Raw genomic sequence first — 16,121 nt, forward strand, 5'->3', positions numbered from 1 at the left:
GTCCTTCTTCTTCAAGTTTGATCCTTCACAGTCTTCTAATCTATGATTGAGTTACTGCTTGCTGTGTGTGGGCACTTACTCTTTCACTAGGGTCGAAATTGATGAAGGGAAAAGAAGAGAGAGGGTTTCGGCCAGGTATAGAAAGTGGGGAAGGCTCAGTTTTTCTAAAGAGAGAAATCTCTGACAGAAAGGTAATGAAAAGCATGTGAAAACTTGTGATTTGACTGAGCCATCACTTTCTATTTATAGGCAACTACTAGGTTTAGGTTATGAATTATTTGGCATTAAAATAATGAAAAAATCAATTTGAAACTCCACAATAAGTGGCCGGCCAAGGTGTAGTAGTGGGCCCCACTTGATTTTGCAGTTTTATCAAATTTTATTTCTATTTTCTCAAAAACGCCAATTTTTCTAATTCTAACCTTTTAAATGCCAAAACTAATTATTTAATAACTAAAATAGATTATTAAATAATATTGTCATTTAATTTAATTATTAATTAGTCATATAAAGTCCATTAATAAATAAATAAACCTAGAAACTCTTTTCTTTACAATTTCACCCCTGCTTAGTGAAAATTCATAAAATTAGACATAGTCTAACTTTAGAATTATAATTGATCAATCACGAATCAATTAACGAGTCTTACAAGCAGAATGTTCTCAACTAGAATGGGGACCATGGATCTATATGCTGAGCTTCCAATAAGTGAACCAAATTTACCAAGTAAATTCATACTTATTAATTCTTCGTTGAATCCACTCTTAAAACTTAGAATTGCACTCTCAGACTTATATAGAGCATATTGTATGTTCCACGATATCAATAAGCTATCTCATTTAACCATTGTTATAATCTTATTGTGATTTAAAGATCCTCTATATAGATGATCTACATCGAGATATGATTTCTTTACCGTTCTCACCCCTCAATGTATTTTGCCCCTTAAAACACTTAGCTACCTGTAAATGGTGTTTAGTGATCTAATGATTAGTCTGTTAAACAAGAGCTCATCCATTTACTTCTATTTGCTAAGCTCGAAGGGAATCATCACTTTACTTCTATACACCAGTAGAAGCTATAGATTCCATATTTATGTTCAGCACTCCCACTCAATCATACTATCATGTTCTCAAAATATACGTATCACCCTGACCTAAAAGTAGGCTTAACTAATAAATCAAAGAACATGAATAACACTCCTGAGTTGAGCCTAAGCATATCAGGATTTAGATTCTTTTAATCTTAAGATCAACTACTGATATTGACTTGGAAAGATATGTATAACGGTAAGTTTGTAATATCATAACTTAGTTGCAATATCAGTCCAGTCCAATGTATACTCCATACATTCGAAACTAGTATACTTTACTAATGTCCTGGAAAGAACATAACACTTACTCCAAGTGTAAGTACACATCATCGCTGATTATCACATTAGTGTAAATCCAATAACACTGATGAATCAGGGACCAAGTCTTTTGATTCATATGATCACAATCACATTCCACTGTGTTGACGATACTGTAATTGTGACTAAACATATGATCTGGATTTAACTGATTCTGTGTGTAAATGTAATAAACATATTTAAACCATTAGCATATAGAATTCATGCAAACATCAATCACTTCAAATTTCTTATATTGATAACTAATCAGATTGTAAAGAGTTTTATTTAGGGCATAAAACCCAACAAACTCCCACTTGCACTAACATAAAACAAACTGTGCAAATAGGTCAATCTGATGTCTTGATCTTCAGATCAAGTGTAGTATATTTGATTCCACCCAAACTTCTGGAAACTAGTTCATAAATTCACTTATGAAACATCATTTACTATATGCTTTACTTATCAAGGGATACTGAGATCTTTACTATTTTAAAAGTACATCTGAATTAACAGAAGATATATCTCTCATATTTTAAAATATGTAATTGAGATAATACAGTGTAGTCTTTTCTTCAACAATATAACTTTCTGGTATTTTCGAATAGACAAAGTTATAATTCTTCTATGGTAGAGCTTGAATTATTATTCAATAATTCATCCACCCCCAAAGTAAGCACCATCTCATAGATCTCGAAATGAGTTGGTGAGATACCAGGACAACTGATACATAGTTCCTTAATATCTATCATATAGATCACTTTCATAAATCTTTCTTGAATATCTTCTAATGTTCCCTATTTGATTACATCTCAGATAGCTCCCACTCAATAGCAGATGTCTGGTTAAATAATACTTTTAACCTCTGATTGTTTGGAGAGTTATCTAGTTGTGACTTTTGTATTAGTCTGAATCATTAAGTTAAGACTAAGTCATCAACATAGCAGACCAGTATTTGAAGTGAAAAATACATGCTGGAGATAAAGTAATCAAAATTAAGATACCATCAAATTTTATGAGGATTTAGAATTCTAGGTTCAAGTCATTCGAATGGACTGAACTAGAGTTCTTTATCTTATTCTCATAATTCTGATAAGCTATTCCTTTCCATGTGAATGGTTAGATTTGCTTTTCAGTAGTGTTCTTAAGTACCTATCACAAGTATCAACCTGATGAAGATGGGTATAGAATTTTAAAATTCTCCCACTCAGTTAAGGTAGTGTGAAACTTTAACAAAGAACTTTTATAGGTATCAAAACTTTTACTTACAACAGTAAAATCGAAATGGAACATACAATCAAGATCAAGAATTTATATTGATAATAGCTGACTCATTATATTACTTTCATGTTTAAAGAAGATATGTGTTACATAGGGAATTGTGGAATGGACTTCGCTCCTAAGAATATACATATAGGGTACTTGTGGATAACCTCCACCCCTAAGTATATAGAGATTATGATCCACCCCTAAAGGTTGTAAAGATCATGATTCTCTAAGTGTGATAGAGTTTATGTGGAGTTGAATACTATCCAGAGTTCATTAGATATAAAAGATCATTGAACTGCATAGTTTTCTTAACTTTTCTCCACCCCTATCAGATCAAAAGATTTTTTTTATCTAACAAATTCTAATAATTGTATTAGAATTAACAATTATTAATAAACATAGAAATAGTTTCTAGTGTTTATTTAATATAACTCTATGAAGAGTTGTAAATATTATAGAATTTGCATCAATAATAAAAACACTTACACATACAAACATATAAATATAATGTGGTAATAATTGATGAAGATAAATTAAATGAAGCTCAATCTCATAAATTGCAATTGTTGAATTTCGAAAATTAAAGTAAACTTTATTAATAATAATAAAAAAAAATGTATTGCAACTCATTTGAGTTCAAGTAGCTTGGCCTATAAGAAGAAGAAAACAAATAAACAAAGTTAGTCCAGAATCATAAATCCAATTGGATAACAATTCACTAAAACTCTTAAAGTTTATAAATAGAAATACCTTGTTTCTTTGTAAGAAGTTTAGGACATTGGGGTTTCCAATAACCTTTTTCATTGCAGTAGAAACACTTTCCTTTAAGTGTAGCATCACCAGAAGGAGCAGCCTTTTTATTCTTCATGGCTTTTGTTTGCTTCTTGGTGTTCTTCCACTTCTTCTTCGATTTGGGTTTCGAAGCAGAGGCAACATTTGCTTCAGGTTTCATCGTCCCATTACCATTCCCAGGATTGTGAGGTTTACTCCCTTTCTTCTTGGTTCCTCCAATCAAATTTTCATAAGTTTGAAGGTCATTGACTAATTCATGAAAGTCAATTTCCTTCTTATTCATGACATAATTTGATGTGTATGGTAGAAATGCTGGAGTCAGGCTATTCAAGATAAGACTTACTTGAGTAGCACTGTCCATTTCAGCACCATGATCCTGGGCTTATTGGAAATAACTTGACATAAGGAGAACATGGTCACGCACGTTTTGATGAGGTTCCATCCGTGCATTAATGTACTTCTTAGTCGCGTCAAAGCGTGACTGAAGTGATGCCTTACCGAATAGCTCATTTAACTTCGTCATAACTTCAAGAAATTTCTCGGTTTTAGAAAACCGAGTTTTGAGGGTGCCAACCATGCTAGAAAGCATAAAGTATAGAGCTTTGTCATTTGCTTTCTGCCAACGCTCATACTTTTCTTTCACAGCTTTGGAAGCATTGTCCCTAGGCACTTCAGGTGACGGCTCAGTTAAAACAAACAAGGCACTTTCTCCTATGAGAGCAATGTTAATGTTCTCATTCCACTTATTAAAGTTATATCCATTCAGCTTGTTTTCAGTCAACAGTGATAACATGGGATTCATTTTGATAATACAAGATACTACAAAATAATAGAAATCAACAAATAGAAATTAATAATGGTTTAACACACAAAATCAATTCAGAAATTATAAGCACATAGCAAGTAGGAATGATATGAGAAAATACTTAAAAAAATTCAATCCTAAATAATTTTCAAGGTTTTTCAATAAACTGATATCAATGTCCCGTTTAGGCGAGAGTCAAAGCTATCATCTATTGAATAGAGTTGTCAGCTCATCTAAAATGTTAAACATTCTAGCAACCTTTTATTCGATCAAGATTGGAATCCAACGTTGTCCCGTTTAGGCGAGAGTCAAGGCTATTCTATCTTATGAGCTACTACCATTGTTTCGTAATTTGCAAGTCAAATATGGTCGCCACCATTAGGGTGATCTATACCATATAAAACACTTACAAACTACTTATCTTTCGAGATTAAACGGTGCGAAATTGCTAATGAACGTTCCTCCATTAGGGAGGATTACTCACTAAAATAAACGGGATGTAAAACCCACAATGGAGATCGAATATCTTAATAATAATAAAGCTCATTCTTTCAAATGTATTTTCTTTATTATTCTAATAAATAAATTCTCATTAAATTCGAAATTTTAGAATTAAAATTCAAAAAATAAGAATTTTATATAATATTTATAAAATTATACTTAGATGGTGATTGAAATAAAATTAATTATTTCCATCTTAGTAATAATCTTAAATATAAATATTAAGGAAGTTAATTTAAGTTGAATTAAATTAGATTAATTAGCAACTTAAAAATTTTCTTTGAGAATATATTTATTGAGTTCAAAAATTTAAAGTATAAAAACTATACAATTTTCGAAAAAAAATAAACAAAATAGAAAAGAAATACTTCAAGCAAAAATATCACCTATCTAGATATTCTTTTGACTAGTTAATTCAATTTCTAATAATATATATTTTAAATTCATTTATTTTAAATTAATCAATTAAATGAAAAAATCATTGATTGAAGTTGGCCCAAGAATTAATTAAAATAAATAATTAATTTACAACTCAATCTATTTTTCAAGATAAATTCAAAAATATTGCATAATTAAAATGCAATTTTCGAAATTGATTAAGAAAATAAAGAAAAAAATATATATTGAAAATTATTTAAATTTAAGTTGAAAAATTAAATTTCAACCTAAAAATAATTTTCTATTTAATTAAGTGTCATGAAAAATAAATAAATATTTAAGTATCATGATGAAAATCAACTTAGATATTTAAATTTAATTAAATGTATTAAATTCAAGAAATAAATAATTAAGTGTATAGAAGGCTTAATTATTTAATTTCTAGTTTAATACTAGGAAAAATATACTTAATAAAATTGTACCAAAATTGATTATTTAAATAATTAATTTCACAAAGTATAATATTTTCCTATTTAAATATTAGAAATAATAAGTAGTCTAGAAATTACTATCTAGAAAATATCTTATTTGACTAAGTATCTTTTCAACAAAAATTTGAAAAATATCTAATTTAAGTTATATAGAAAAAATCTAAAACTTAAATAATTTCAAATTTAGATTTAATTAAATATCAAAATTAAGTTATAACCACTTAATTTGAAGATAACTTTTTAAGTTAATATTCGAAAAGATATTAACTTAAAAAATATCTTAAGAATCTTTAATAACTAATGCCTAGGATTCCTCAACTTGATTTAAAATTTAAATAAAATATTCAAATTTAAGTTAGATAAGAAAAATCAGTTGATACAACTAATTTATAACTTAAATAGGAATATTTAATTAAATAAGCTCCTGAAAGAATCTAGTTAGTTAAAATTCTATATTTAACTAAATACAAGAAAAATACAAATAGTTTGTCTAGAAATAATATCTAAAACTAAAAGTGTTTTTCTTAAAATTAACTTTAAAATATTAAAATGAAAATAGATTTTCACATATTTTAAAAGTTAATTATGTTGCTAATTCAATTTTATTAGGTCAAACTAATATAATTAACCTAGTACAGTTATTCAAATCAAGCAAATGAGCCTTCACAATTGGGGTAGTTCATGTGAGGGGGTGCTGGATTCAGCATGTCGTACCCACTTCTATGGCTCCCAACTCTCACACAAGGCCCAAAAGAGAGGAATTTAACCTTAAAATAAATAATTGTTATTAATTGAATAAGTCCAATAACTAAAAGGACCTAAATAAAATTTATCATGGTGTGACATTTTATTTAGCAACAACCTATATGCATCTATATTAAAAACAAAATAAACATATAGGCTCACACAGGCACACTTTGGATGGGTCCTATCATGTTGCTAGGTCATACACAGATGAAAGAAGATTGTAAAATTTACATGTTACAAATTATTAACTTGACCAAGAGAGCCATCAGATCATTAGATCTGGCAAAAAGTAACCATGGCTATTTGCAATCAAGTAATAATAGGTTTTGAAAACTTACACACAAGCTAAAACCACATACTGCTGCAACAAGGTTAGCTCGATAGTTGGAAGTAGGATTTATTTAATTTTAAATAAATAAATTTCGAAAATTAAAGTAATTAAATAAATAAATAAAATAAATAATTTGTTTTGAAAAATAAAATAAATAATAATATTAATTTATTTTTTGAAAAATAAAAATAAAATTTAATTTAATTTTCGTAAATAAAAAAAATATTTAAAATTAAACCTACAATTTTGAAAAATTAAGTTTCAACCTACCTAAATATCATTTCAAAAATTTGCTAATTACTTTTAAAAAATTAAATGTTATTTTATAAATAAAAATTAAATAAAAATTAGAAAAGATAAATTAAATATCTTTTTCAGATTTTAAATTTAATTTAAATAAATAAAATAACAAAATTTAAAAGTTAGCAAAATATCTTACATCTATTTAAAATTACATGATTATAGTTATCTTATTTTAAATTTAAATAAGGTCAAAATATTTTTAAAAAAAATAATTTTAAAAAATTTAATATCTGACCTTAAATTTAAAAATAAGATAAGATATAATCAAATTTAAAAATAAGATAGATTATTAAGCAAAAAGATAGATATTTACTAATTTCAAATTCAAATTACACTAATATCATGAATTAAATTTAAAAAATATTAAATTAATTCATTATGATAATTAGAGTTGAATTAGGAATAGTAAATCTATAAATACAAAACTACACAAAAAATCGGAAGTTAATTCTATGTAAAAGCATGAAAAAACGAAGAAAAACGAAAATTTTGGGAGCTGTACGGACAGTATGCCAAGCATACTGTCCGCGCGCGCGATCCCTGGTGACAACCGAGAAAGATCGGCGGAACAAGGGAACTTGCATGGTCTTGCGCGTGCGTAGGGGAGGTTTCAGACACCAGCTTCCGCGCGCGGATGAAGGAATCAGACAAGAAATTTGTCTGAATCCGCGCGCGTGTGTGAGTGCACAGTCCCTTATCTTTTTTCGAATCTTCAAAAAATCATAACTAATTCAAATTAAATCGAAATTGAGTTCTGTAAAAAAGTAACTTGCTTAATTTTTTCCATACTATCCAATAAAAATAATTCCAGAAACAAATTTCAATTATTTTTTACAAAAATTCATAAACATCAATCAATCATCATATAACACTCAATACAACATGAAACCATCCAAATAACAAACAATCGTTTTAAAGTCCAAATTTCATGCAAGTAAATCAATTACCATGGCTCGGAGGCCAGTTGTTGGAATTTATTTTACCAGGATCTTAGATCTACTCACAAGTATGTTGTTTAAACACCCTAAATATGAACTTTCTAAAACGATAAATTAAACACATATAAAGTTAAGAAAACCTTACATTGATTCAACGGAATTAAAGTCTCCTTCCACTCAGATCTCTAACCCTTGTATCCTTTCTGTAGCAGAGTATAATCAAGATCTGAGCCCGAATGTCCTTCTTCTTCAAGTTTGATCCTTCACAGTCTTCGAATCTATGATTGAGTTACTGCTTGCTGTGTGTGGGCACTTACTCTTTCACTAGGGTCGAAATTGATGAAGGGAAAAGAAGAGAGAGGGTTTCGGCCAGGTATAGAAAGTGGAGAAGGCTCAGTTTTTCTGAAGAGAGAAATCTCTGACAGGAAGCTAATGAAAAGCATGTGAAAACTTGTGATTTGACTGAGCCATCACTTTCTATTTATAGGCAACTACTAGGTTTAGGTTAGGAATTATTTGGCATTAAAATAATAAAAAAATCAATTTGAAACTCCACAATAAGTGGCCGACCAAGGTGTAGTAGTGGGCCCCACTTGATTTTGCAGTTTTATCAAATTTTATTTCTATTTTCTCAAAAACGCCAATTTTTCCAATTCTAACCTTTTAAATGCCAAAACTAATTATTTAATAACTAAAATAGATTATTAAATAATATTGTCATTTAATTTAATTATTAATTAGACATATAAAGTCCATTAATAAATAAATAAACCTAAAAACTCTTTTCTTTACAATTTCACCCCTGCTTAGTGAAAATTCATAAAATTAGACATAGTCTAACTTTAGAATTATAATTGATCAATCACGAATCAATTAACGAGTCTTACAAGCAGAATGTTCTCAACTAGAATGGGGACCATGGATCTATATGCTGAGCTTCCAATAAGTGAACCAAATTTACCAAGTAAGTTCCTACTTATTAATTCTTCGTTGAATCCACTCTTAGAACTTAGAATTGCACTCTCAGACTTATATAGAGCATATTGTATGTTACACGATATCAATATGCTATCTCATTTAACCATTGTTATAATCTTATTGTGATTTAAATATCCTCTATATAGTTGATCTACATCGAGATAGGATTTCTTTACCGTTCTCACCCCTCAATGTATTTTGCCCCTTAAAACACTTAGCTACCTGTAAATGGTGTTTAGTGATCTAATGATTAGTCAGTTAAACAAGAGCTCATCCATTTACTTCTATTTGCTAAGCTCGAAGGGAATCATCACTTTACTTTTATACACCAGTAGAAGCTATAGATTCCATATTTATGTTCAGCACTCCCACTCAATCATACTATCACGTTCCCAAAATATACGTATCACCCTGACCTAAAAGTAGGCTTAACTAATAAATCAAAGAACATGAATAACACTCCTGAGTTGAGCCTAAGCATATCAGGATTTAGATTCTTTTAATCTTAAGATCAACTACTGATATTGACTTGGAAAGATATGTATAACGGTAAGTTTGTAATATCTTAACTTAGTTGCAATATCGGTCCAGTCTAATGTATACTCCATACATTCGAAACTAGTATACTTTACTAATGTCCTGGAAAGAACATAACACTTACTCCAAGTGTAAGTACACATCATCGCTGATTATCACATTAGTGTAAATCCAATAACACTGATGAATCAGGGACCAAGTCTTTTGATTCATATGATCACAATCACATTCCACTGTGTTGACGATACTGTAATTGTGAATAAACATATGATCTGGATTTAACTGATTCTGTGTGTAAATGTAATAAACATATTTAAACCATTAGCATGTAGAATTCATGCAAACATCAATCACTTCAAATTTATTATATTGATAACTAATCAGATTGTAAAGAGTTTTATTTAGGGCATAAAACCCAACATTAACTACACTGTAAGAATAAGCTTAAGCAATAGTGTTTCAATGTTTCTGTTTCAGATTTGGTGTAAGACTTCATTCCAATTTCAACTATGCTTACAATAAACTAGTTTCCAATTATAATTATCAGACTTCATTCCCAGGAGACCAGACCAAGAATTCCAAATCAGTAAAGCCGTAGCAGTGGTCTGGGAAGTTGCAGTAATCAGATTGTATGAACAGGAGTTTTGATTCCAATGATGAGCATGTTGTACTGTTGATTGTGCAAATATGCATGTTGTATGTGAATGCAGTCAAATCAAGAACAAGCAGGCTAAGTATTGTGCTATTGTCATGATAACAATAGTTTGAATATATTTTTTTTCACAAATTGATCATCAGTGTTCTAAATATGTTATATATTTATAGCTGATTTTCATGTATGCTTGTGAATATCTTAGGTATTACTAATAAATTATTTATTTAGGGTGTGTTTGGAAGTAACTGTGTAATTACTAGGTAGGGTAATTACTAGGGTGGTAATTACAAAGTGTAGTAATTACACTATATTTTAAAATGCAATGTGTGTTTGGATATGAGGTGGTAATTACATATGAATTCCTAATATCTTGTTTGGCAAAATAGTAAGTAATTACATGGAAAAATAATATTATTTAATAACTAATGTTTAATATGGAAAGTTTTTAGTAATTACACAGTGTAATTACATCCAATTCTCATTGGGGGCCATGAGAATTGGAGAGTGTAATTGGAACTCCTCAATTACTTCTAATTACACAGTTACAGTGTAATTACATGGTCAGATAAACATGCCAAAGTGTGTAATTACCTCCAATTACACACAAATTCAATTACATTGTAGCTTTCCAAACGCACTCTTAATTTATTATGGTGTTTAGAAGTATTTGGAATTACAAAGGAAAAAGTTTAGTTCAAGATTTATTTAATCGTACAATTTACTTGTATTATTAGCTTAGAAATAGAATTACATGAATAATGTTAGGAACCCAACAAATGCATTAACCTTTTAGTACAAAACTAATGGAGTGGGTGATTTGTCATTTTCCTCTCGATAAATGTCTATAGAAAATACTATCGTACCAAATGCTTCAATAATAGCATAATTATATTAGAACATTTGTAATGGTTGGTATTATAAATTATAAATACACTTTATTATTAAAAAAATATAAACTTAAATAATTTTTTAAAATTTTTTCCTCAAATTTTATGTTAATTTTAATACTTATTTTAATTTCATTTTCATATATTTTTTAACTCACATATATATATATTTTTTGGGATTTTTACACTAGATGTCAAATTTAGCATCTTTTTTACATTTTTATTTATGTTTGGTTTTTTAAACTTTTTTATAAAATCTGGTTTTCAATTTTATTTTTCAAAAAGTTCTTTAATTACAAAAATACATTTATTATTTATGTCATCTTTCCCCCATTTTTTTAGTCTCTTTTACATGTTAACTCTCTCTCTTTTTTTTTTTTTCATTTTCTGTTTCTTCTCTTCATTTCTTTCTCTCTCTCTCGCTCTCCCTCTCTCTCTCTCTCTCTCTCTCTCTCTCTCTCTATCCAAATTAAAAAAATAAATGTGATATTAATTAAATAACTACCTATTTTAAATAAAAAAAAAATAGAGATTATGTGACCAATTGATTATTTCTTTCAAATAATATTAAAAGTAACTTTTTTTTTTTTTTTAAATTTGTTGTTGTTATTATTTAATTGCCAAAATAGAACAATCTAAAAATTGGTTTTTTTAATTATTTTTATTCAAAATAATAATAATAAAAGAAATTATACTATTTAAAAGTACACTTTTTTAATAATATTTATTCAACGTAATACAAATCACATCTAGCTTATTTTTAATCCCTAATTGATTTATAGTTGTTTCATCTTTTAATTTATTTTATTGTTGTTGTTTCACCAAGTCATCCATATTAAAGAGTCTTTAAGGGCAAAAGGTGAGATAATGATGTCGAGGTTGCAACTCAAAAGATTAATGTATAATTTTTATTGTCTTTGTTTGGTTTCAAAGACTTATTTTGTTTTGTTTATATATTTTTTTGATGTATTTAGTAAGAAGAATTATACAGCCTTAAATGGTTTATGTCTCTCACTTTTTCTGTTTATAATTAGTTAATTTTCAATTTTAATTTAGTTATTATATGGTTCTTAAAAAAAAAACTATATCGTTGAATTAAGTCTTACATTTATTAGTTGTATTTGAGTTTTATAATTGAAATTTGTTTTAGTTTCATGTTTATTAAGTTTTACAATTACGTTATTTTTTAGTTGTTATATTGTTGTTTTTATGTTGTTCAATACATGATATACTTACAGTTTTGTTTAACTATTAATCGTATTTTAACGGTTCATTGTTTTATTAATTTTGTCATCTTAATATTTTTTAGGTGCGTGATAAGACCTCTGATAGTGTTTACAAGTTGAGCCTTCTAAAGAGAAATATTACAAGGCTTATAACTTATTTTTTTTTTTATTTGTCTTGTTTGAAATGTTCTCTGCTTGTAGTTCATTCATTTGAAGAAAAAAATCATAGTAAAAAGTTGTTTTATAGTTTGTTTAATGCTGTTTTAATTGCTGCAGGACTTGATTTCTAGTAATGATGAACTTCAAAACTGATGAGAATAGACTTGTTGTTCATTTCTGTAAAGTCTTTTTTTGGCAAGTTAGTTGACAAAATAATTTTTCCATTTATGGTAAGATTGGTGTGCATTCATATTCGATTTCTTACCTTATAAATTCGGATTGTAGTTGCCCTTTTCCTTGTTTGGAAAGTTGCACTTTCAGCTGAACTTTCCTTTGTTGAAAACTTCTCAAAAGAGAAGGAATTTTCTTTTGGAAAGTTGTCTTTTTTAGGGAAACTTTGTTTATTGCCTTTTCCTTATTGATTTCGATTGTATCTTGATACAATCAGAATATCTAATCTGTTTTTGGCAGGAATCAAACATTAAAAGAAGATCGGACCCGATTTTAGTAAGTTTCCTGTTTCTGGGCAGATTCGCTGCGTCAGCATCCGAATCTGATCTAGCAGATCGTGTTTCTTTTGGAAAGTTTTTGTACTGCTGCTAATTCGAACTTGTGGTTGCCTCTTTGGTTTCTATGATCTATAAATAGAGCCTAGAGAGCAACCATTCGAATTACCTCTTCCATTATTCATTTTCTACATTTATCTTTTGAGAGAAGAGAGTCTTTCTTTGTTTTGTGAGAGCCTAGTTGTTCATCTAGGTTCTAGTTGTTCTATTTCTGTTCTTACTCTATCCTAGAGGTTGTGAAGAACTACTTGACTGAACAAGAGATTGGTCTTCGGGAGAAGACTTGATAAAGCCTTACTTCGGGAGGAAGTAAGCACTTGGTCTTCGGGAGAAGACTTGTTGAAGCCTTACTTCGGGAGGAAGTAAGCACTTGGTCTTCGGGAGAAGACTTGTTGAAGCCTTACTTCGGGAGGAAGTAAGCACTCACACTTCAAAGACGAAGGGAGTTCGGGCTTGAAGGTGTTTCAAGAAGTCAGATTCATAAAGTGGATTACAAAGGATTGCGGCAATACTTTAGAGGAGTCTAAACTTGTTTAAGTCAATTGTCTTTGTAATTTTGATACTTTATTAATTGATTTCATTCTCTCGGGCGTGGCCCCGTGGACTGTGAGTGTTCGGGAGAACAACCGATACCACGTACAAATCTCTTGTGTCAAGTTATTTATTTTTCTCGCAAATATTTTATATTCGCCCGTTCAGTTCTTTGTAAAGAATTACTTTCTCGCCGTCGCAAATGCTTACAGCTTTTATATTTTCGTATATACAATCGACATTTGCAAAAACTCGGTTTTTCAGCTTGGTATCGAGCGGGACACTAAACTCTTAGTGTGGTCCTATAACGTTTTTGTTAGAATGTCATTTTGTGCAGAAGGAAGTTCTATTTCTAGACCACCATTGCTTAATGACTCTAACTATCCTTACTGAAAAGTTAGAATGAGAGCCTTCATCAAATCTCAAGATGAGAAGGCGTGGAGAATGGTTCTATCGGGTTGGTCTCCTCCAGTTGAGACGAGATTCTTCGGGTAATACTATTATAAAATCCGAACCGGAATGGTCTATTGAAGATGATAAACTTTCTGCCTACAATAGCAAAGCTTTGCATGCTATCTTTAATGGTGTAGGTGAAGGTTACATTAAACTTATATCATCTTGTGTTTCTGCTAAGGAAGCTTGGGAGATCCTTCAAACCCAGTTTGAAGGAACTTCTGATGTGAAAAGATCTAGATTTATCATGCTTCAAACTAAATTTGATGAGCTTAGAATGTCTGATAATGAAACTTTAACTGAATTCTATGAAAAATTATCTGACATTGCTAATGAATATTTTGCTCTTGGAGAAAAGCTTGATGATTCTGTTCTTGTGAGAAAAATTGTTAGAGTACTTCCAGAAAGGTTTGATACTAAACTTTTGGCAATGGAGGAAGCTAAAGATTTTAGCACTATGAAGGTGGAAGAATTGATGGGTTCCTTACGTACTTTTGAATTAAATCAACAGATTAAACAAAAGGACAAACCCAAATCCATTGCTGATAAAGGTAAAAGTATTGCTTTGAAAGTTGCTGATAATGAAAATTCTGATAGTGAATGTGATGATGAGATTGCTGTATTAACTAAGAATTTTCAGAAATATATGAAAAAGATGGGAAATAAAAAGAATATTTCGAAAGGTTCAAAAGGTAATACTTTTATTAAACCATCTGTTTCTAACAAAAAGGGAATTCAGTGCAGGGGATGTGAAGGTTTTGGGCATATTCAAGCTGAGTGTGCAAACACTTTGAAAAAGAATAAGAAAAGTTTCAATGTCACTTGGAGTGATGATGAAACCGAAAGTGATGAAGATATTACTGAAAATGTTGCCCTAACCTCTCGTTATGACTAATGTGTTGTGTGATTCACGAATTGAAAGATAGATTGGTATGTCTGAATAATACCACCAAACAAGAGGAATCAGATTCAGATGAGTCTGAAATCTGTGAAGAATCTCTTGCTGAATCATACAAAGTCATGTATGAAAAATGGATTCAGGTTGCTTCTGAAAATAGAGAGTTGAATAAATTGAATAAAAAATTGTCTCATCAGATTGAAATGTGTGAGTTGAAAATAAAAGAATATGAGACAAGTGTTTGTGATAAAGATGAAAAAATCTCTCTATTGAAGAAGGAACTTGAAAACTTTAAGAAAAATGTTCAAATGCTTAATCCTGGATCTTCTATTTTTGAAAAAGCTCAGAATGCAGGTCAGAGAGGTTTTGCAGGCCTTGGTTCTAATGGAATGAAAAGTTCTGGAGTCACGAAGTTTGTAAAATCTAGTGTTCCAACGAATCACCGTGAGGCTACAAACTCTGCCGTAACAGTTTCACAGCCTGTGGCAGCAAGAACAGCTTCTGATGCTGCAAAATCTCCAGGATTTTCGAAAAGGGTAAGATCTCAGGTAAAAAGATTTGTTCCCATTTGTCATTTTTGTGGTAGAAAAGGACATATCAGACCTAAATGTTTCATATTGAACAACCTGTTTAAAACATATTATTTTGATAATTTGAAAAAATCTCAAAAGAAACATAAAGGTTTGAAACAAATATGGGTGGAAAAAAAGTGTCTAGCTAGTTTTTCTGATAAAACTGCTGCATCTCAAATGTGGTATTTTGACAGTGGTTGCTCTAGACATATGACAGGTGACAAGGATTTTTTAATGAATATCAAACCAATGCAATGTGGTGAGGTCACGTTTGGTAATGGCTTAGCTGGTAAAGTTGTTGGTATGGGAACTCTAAATTTTGAAGGGCTACCTAGACTAAAAAATGTGATGTTAGTTGAAGGACTAAGGGCTAATTTACTTAGCATTAGTCAAATTTGTGACCAAGGGTATACTGTTTCATTTGATAGTGATCATTGCTATGTTCTTAATGATGATAATGAATGTATCTTGCAAGGATTTCGATCCAATGATAACTGTTACACTCTAACCCCTGTGTTTACTTGTCATTCAGCTATCAACAACACCACAGATTTGTGGCATGCCAAGCTTGGGCATATTAATTATAAAAACCTGAAAAAATTGTCAAATGCAGGTATTGTTCGAGGACTTCCCAAACTTGGTAAAGAAAGTGTTGGTAAGTGTGAACCGTGTCAACTTGGGAAGCAATTAAAAATCACTCACAAGCCTGTGTCT

The sequence above is a fragment of the Cannabis sativa genome, chromosome 8 (genome assembly GCF_029168945.1).
Source record: "Cannabis sativa cultivar Pink pepper isolate KNU-18-1 chromosome 8, ASM2916894v1, whole genome shotgun sequence".
In the NCBI taxonomy this organism is placed as follows: Eukaryota; Viridiplantae; Streptophyta; class Magnoliopsida; order Rosales; family Cannabaceae; genus Cannabis; species Cannabis sativa.